Genomic DNA, 6,787 nt, shown 5'->3' on the forward strand with positions numbered 1-6,787 from the left:
ACGAAGATTTCGATGAAATCGAAGAACGAACGCGAAAGGAAGTGGTTTTGGGTTGGGCTATTTTTTTTTTTCGAGCGAGCGGAGCGAGCGAGCAACGGGTAAGAGAGTATAGTTGCGTCGCAGGGACTTTGAAATATTCGCCACTGTTCGAAAGTTCGAGTCGAAATAACTCGAGAAAAAGCGTTATAACTTATCGAAATTATTAGTGAAATCGTTATCTTTCGACTAAATCTAGTCGAAAGTAGCGATTTCACTTTATTTTTTTAAAAAATTTCGTCTTCCGGACCAACATGACCGGGACGTTGGAACTTGGAATTTTTTTCGCCCCGTTACGAAAGTACCGAAAGTTCAACTCGAAATAACTCGCTAAAAAGCGTTATAAGGTATACAAATTTTGCGTGAAATCGTTATCTATCGACGAAATCTAGTCGAAAGTAACGATTTCACTTTATTTTTTTAAAAAATTTCCTCCTCCGGACCAACATGACCGGGACGTTGGAACTTAGAATTTTTTCGCCCCGTTACGAAAGTACCGAAAGTTCAACTCGAAATAACTCGCTAAAAAGCGTTATGAGGTATACAAATTTTGCGTGAAATCGTTATCTATCGACGAAATCTAGTCGAAAGTAGCGATTTCACTTTATTTTTTTAAAAAATTTCATCCTCCGGACCAACATGACCGGGACGTTGGAACTTAGAATTTTTTCGCACCGCTACGAAAGTACCGAAAGTTCAACTCGAAATAACTCGCTAAAAAGCGTTATAAGGTATACAAATTTTGCGTGAAATCGTTATCTATCGACGAAATCTAGTCGAAAGTAACGATTTCACTTTATTTTTTTAAAAAATTTCCTCCTCCGGACCAACATGACCGGGACGTTGGAACTTAGAATTTTTTCGCACCTCTACGAAAGTACCGAAAGTTCAACTCGAAATAACTCGCTAAAAAGCGTTATAAGGTATACAAATTTTGCGTGAAATCGTTATCTATCGACGAAATCTAGTCGAAAGTAACGCTTTCACTTTATTTTTTTAAAAAATTTCCTCCTCCGGACCAACATGACCGGGACGTTGGAACTTAGAATTTTTTCGCACCGCTACGAAAGTACCGAAAGTTCAACTCGAAATAACTCGCTAAAAAGCGTTATAAGGTATACAAATTTTGCGTGAAATCGTTATCTATCGACGAAATCTAGTCGAAAGTAGCGATTTCACTTTATTTTTTTAAAAAATTTCATCCTCCGGACCAACATGACCGGGACGTTGGAACTTAGAATTTTGTCGCACCGCTACGAAAGTACCGAAAGTTCAACTCGAAATAACTCGCTAAAAAGTGTTACAACGTACGAATATTTTTGCATAAATCGTTATAACTCGATGAAACACGTCGGGATTAAGCGTTTATATCGTCCGCGGACGGATATAAAAACGTTCGAACCGACACGACCGGTCGTTGGAACATAGAAAAATTCCGAGCCGGTACGTTGGGACTTAGAAAAATTCCGGGCGCGAAAAAGTTTTTTCGAGTTTATTCGTTAAAAAGCGTTACAAGGTATGAATTTTTTGCATAAATCGACGTAACTCGACGAAATACGTCGGGATTAATGGTTTATTTCCGTCCGAGAACGATTTTTAAAAACGGACCTATGCGTCCGGTCGTTCGGACTTAGAAAATTTTCGGACCGAACACTCTTTTTCAGTTAATTCGTTAAAAAGCGTTACAACGTACGAATATTTTTGCATAAATCGTTATAACTCGATGCAACACGTCGGGATTAAGCGTTTATATCGTCCGCGGACGGATATAAAAACGTTCGAACCGACACGACCGGTCGTTGGAACATAGAAAAATTCCGAGCCGGTACGTTGGGACTTAGAAAAATTCCGGGCGCGAAAAAGTTTTTTCGAGTTTATTCGTTAAAAGCGTTACAAGGTATGAATTTTTTTGCATAAATCGACGTAACTCGACGAAATACGTCGGGATTAATGGTTTATTTCCGTCCGAGAACGATTTTTTAAAACGGACCTATGCGTCCGGTCGTTCGGACTTAGAAAATTTTCGGACCGAACACTCTTTTTCAGTTAATTCGTTAAAAAGCGTTACAACGTACGAATATTTTTACATAAATCGTTATAACTCGATGAAACACGTCGGGATTAAGCGTTTATATCGTCCGCGGACGGATATAAAAACGTTCGAACCGACACGACCGATCGTTGGAACATAGAAAAATTCCGAGCCGGTACGTTGGGACTTAGAAAAATTCCGGGCGCGAAAAAGTTTTTTCGAGTTTATTCGTTAAAAAGCGTTACAAGGTATGAATTTTTTTGCATAAATCGACGTAACTCGACGAAATACGTCGGGATTAACGGTTTATTTCCGTCCGAGAACGATTTTTAAAAACGGACCTATGCGTCCGGTCGTTCGGACTTAGAAAATTTTCGGACCGAACACTCTTTTCCAGTTAATTCGTTAAAAAGCGTTACAACGTCCGAATATTTTTACATAAATCGTTATAACTCGATGAAACACGTCGGGATTAAGCGTTTATATCGTCCGCGGACGGATATAAAAACGTTCGAACCGACACGACCGGTCGTGGGAACATAGAAAAATTCCGAGCCGGTACGTTGGGACTTAGAAAAATTCCGGGCGCGAAAAAGTTTTTTCGAGTTTATTCGTTAAAAGCGTTACAAGGTATGAATTTTTTTGCATAAATCGACGTAACTCGACGAAATACGTCGGGATTAATGGTTTATTTCCGTCCGAGAACGATTTTTTAAAAACGGACCTATGCGTCCGGTCGTTCGGACTTAGAAAATTTTCGGACCGAACACTCTTTTTCAGTTAATTCGTTAAAAAGCGTTACAACGTACGAATATTTTCGCATAAATCGTTATAACTCGATGAAACACGTCGGGATTAAGCGTTTATATCGTCCGCGGACGGATATAAAAACGTTCGAACCGACACGACCGGTCGTTGGAACATAGGAAAATTCCGAGCCGGTACGTTGGGACTTAGAAAAATTCCGGGCGCGAAAAAGTTTTTTCGAGTTTATTCGTTAAAAAGCGTTACAAGGTATAAATTTTTTACGGGAATCGTTCTATCTCTATTAAATACGTCGGGATTAAACATTTTTATCGATTTTTTCAAAAAATTAGCGTTCGTCGGACTGACACGACTGGGATATTTTTCCAATTTTTTCGTTAATTAACGTTACAAGGTATATATTTTTTTGCATATTTCTACTTATTTTAACGTATTGTAATTGATTATAAACTTGTTTTTTGTCCGTATTCGATATAAGAGTATGTTTACTGATGGAATTTTTCGGTGAAAAAAAAATTAATTTTTTGGTAAAAATGCATTTCTATTATGTTAATAAAACGTCTGGTAATGTATTTCGATGGTTGGATATTGGCTTTGTATAGTAGTGATCGAGCGTTCGCGAGACTAAGTTCCAGCGTCCCTTCCGAACGGTACGTCGCTACGGAGGTTTTGCACCGTAAGCGCGCGGCCGCTAGCCCGGCCGGCGCCGGCCTTCCGGCTGGCGCTTTCGTATCTATAAGAGAGACGTCGAGCCGGACGGTTCGGTCGGAACAGCGTTGAGCGCGTGGCTATTCTACGGCCTCGGTTGAGAATTCAGTCACCGCTCCTCGAGTCTTAGTGTATTTTACGCTATTTCTCGACTGTTCCTCCGTTCTCGTTCTGGTTTTTTCTCTACACTGCTGCGCCGCGGGGCGCTGTCCTGGACGTAATGACCAAATATCGTGGCAAGGTTCCCCTGAGTCGGGAAGCTGGTGACCTGTGTGTACGTATTCTAACAAAAGTTGTTAGATGCGTGTGTGCTTGTACTAACTGAGCATCGATTCATTCAAAAAGAGTATAACCGTCTGCTTTCTATAAAAGCTTCTGCTTTCGCAGAAGTATTCGATGAGGCGGTAGGAGCGTACTATCTTTGCGTAGTATGTTTTCTACCGAAAATGTTCTACCGATTGGGAAGAATATTCTTACGGTATGTCCAGCATGACGCACTGGGATACGCGCTTGTTCGTTCAGCGTGAGGTGTATACGTGCTTTACCGCTAAGATATTCTAACTGAGATATGTCTTTTTACACGAAGACAGCATTATTAAAGGAATGTTCCTTTAGAAGTATGATCTTAAACATTCTATATAAGACTATGAGAGAGAGAGAGAGAGAGAGGAGGTGGAGTTGAGAATTACAAAGTGGCTGCGAGCGGCGTTCGAAGATTATTACTGAAATATGGGTGTATCTCGAACGTCGCTAGGAGATATATTGTATAATATATCTATCTTAAGAACGAAAAGTCTCGTCGTACGGTGCTTACGTCCCACCTACGACACTAAGAGAACTTAAACGAAATTTATAAGAATTGTTATACGAATAAGATCCCTGGCTGATCCTGCCAGTAGTCATATGCTTGTCTCAAAGATTAAGCCATGCATGTCTCAGTACATGCCGCATTAAGGTGAAACCGCGAATGGCTCATTAAATCAGTTATGGTTTCTTAGATCATACCTACATTTACTTGGATAACTGTGGTAATTCTAGAGCTAATACATGCAAACAGATTCCGACCCGAGATGGTAGGAATGCTTTTATTAGATCAAAACCAATCGGTGGCGGATGGCTCGTCTGTCCGTCCATCGTTTGTTTTGGTGACTCTGAATAGCTTTGTGCTGATCGCATGGTCATCTAGCACCGGCGACGCATCTTTCAAATGTCTGCCTTATCAACTGTCGATGGTAGGTTCTGCGCCTACCATGGTTGTAACGGGTAACGGGGAATCGGGGTTCGATTCCGGAGAGGGAGCCTGAGAAACAGCTACCACATCCAAGGAAGGCAGCAGGCGCGCAAATTACCCACTCCCGGCACGGGGAGGTAGTGACGAAAAATAACGATACGGGACTCATCCGAGGCCCCGTAATCGGAATGAGTACACTTTAAATCCTTTAACGAGGACCAATTGGAGGGCAAGTCTGGTGCCAGCAGCCGCGGTAATTCCAGCCCCAATAGCGTATATTAAAGTTGTTGCGGTTAAAAAGCTCGTAGTTGAATCTGTGTGTCACAGTGTCGGTTCACCGCTCGCGGTGTTTAACTGGCATTATGTGGTACGTCCTATCGGTGGGCTTAGCTCCTCGCGGGCGGTCCAACTAATATCCCATCGCGGTGCTCTTCACTGAGTGTCGAGGTGGGCCGATACGCTTACTTTGAACAAATTAGAGTGCTTAAAGCAGGCTACCTTCGCCTGAATACTGTGTGCATGGAATAATGGAATAGGACCTCGGTTCTATTTTGTTGGTTTTCGGAGCCCCGAGGTAATGATTAATAGGGACAGATGGGGGCATTCGTATTGCGACGTTAGAGGTGAAATTCTTGGATCGTCGCAAGACGGACAGAAGCGAAAGCATTTGCCAAAAATGTTTTCATTAATCAAGAACGAAAGTTAGAGGTTCGAAGGCGATCAGCTACCGCCCTAGTTCTAACCATAAACGATGCCAGCCAGCGATCCGCCGAAGTTCCTCCGATGACTCGGCGGGCAGCTTCCGGGAAACCAAAGCTTTTGGGTTCCGGGGGAAGTATGGTTGCAAAGCTGAAACTTAAAGGAATTGGCGGAAGGGCACCACCAGGAGTGGAGCCTGCGGCTTAATTTGACTCAACACGGGAAACCTCACCAGGCCCGGACACCGGAAGGATTGACAGATTGATAGCTCTTTCTTGATTCGGTGGGTGGTGGTGCATGGCCGTTCTTAGTTGGTGGAGCGATTGGTCTGGTTAATTCCGATAACGAACGAGACTCTAGCCTGCTAAATAGACGTAACTTATGGTATCTCGAAGGCCCCCGGCTTCGGTCGGTGGGTTTTTACTACCAACGTACAAACAAATCTTCTTAGAGGAACAGGCGGCTTCTAGCCGCACGAGATTGAGCACTAACAGGTCTGTGATGCCCTTAGATGTTCTGGGCCGCACGCGCGCTACACTGAAGGAATCAGCGTGTTTTCCCTGGCCGAAAGGCCCGGGTAACCCGCTGAACCTCCTTCGTGCTAGGGATTGGGGCTTGCAATTATTCCCCATGAACGAGGAATTCCCAGTAAGCGCGAGTCATACGCTCGCGTTGATTACGTCCCTGCCCTTTGTACACACCGCCCGTCGCTACTACCGATTGAATGATTTAGTGAGGTCTTCGGACTGGTGCGCGGCCAATGTGATAAGCATTGCCGATGTTACCGGGAAGATGACCAAACTTGATCATTTAGAGGAAGTAAAAGTCGTAACAAGGTTTCCGTAGGTGAACCTGCGGAAGGATCATTAACGATACGATACCAAAAGAATTTGACTTGAACACATATAAAAACACTATGAAATATATATCAATGGTCGGTAAGGAGCTGTACTCCTCCTGTATCGACGAAAGTATATACGACGTATTAACAAGCTATATACTTTAACAAACGAAAACGCCAGGGAGCTTGGCAACCTCCGTTGGCACGAATAGAAATATTCTTAAGGAGGAGACGACCCTCCAGCTACGGAATTATACGAAGAGAAGGTGGCACTCTCTCTCGATCATCGGGATGAAGATATATATATATATATATATACAAGTATAAAAACGAAATGCGAATGAAACTTATTCGAGGCGCCTGCGTGAGGTCGTAAACAGAAAGACCCGCCGTCTCCGAATAAAACATATATAAGAAATTCTAATAAAAGGGAACTCTAGCTTCGAAAGAGCCAACAAAAGTTAAGGCTCGATAT

The 6,787-nt window shown here is 42.8% G+C and overlaps 1 non-coding gene across 1 annotated transcript; it reads left to right on the top strand.

Moving 5' to 3' along the window:
* Positions 1 to 4,417: 4,417 nt before the first annotated feature.
* Positions 4,418 to 6,340, top strand: LOC117241544. The gene has a single exon (XR_004495045.1). It is a non-coding gene; the product is annotated as a small subunit ribosomal RNA (ribosomal RNA).
* Positions 6,341 to 6,787: the final 447 nt, after the last annotated feature.

Source organism: Bombus vosnesenskii, unplaced genomic scaffold (genome assembly GCF_011952255.1).
Source record: "Bombus vosnesenskii isolate JDL3184/JDL3185 unplaced genomic scaffold, Bvos_JDL3184-5_v1.1 scf7180000016096, whole genome shotgun sequence".
Lineage (NCBI taxonomy): Eukaryota > Metazoa > Arthropoda > Insecta > Hymenoptera > Apidae > Bombus > Bombus vosnesenskii.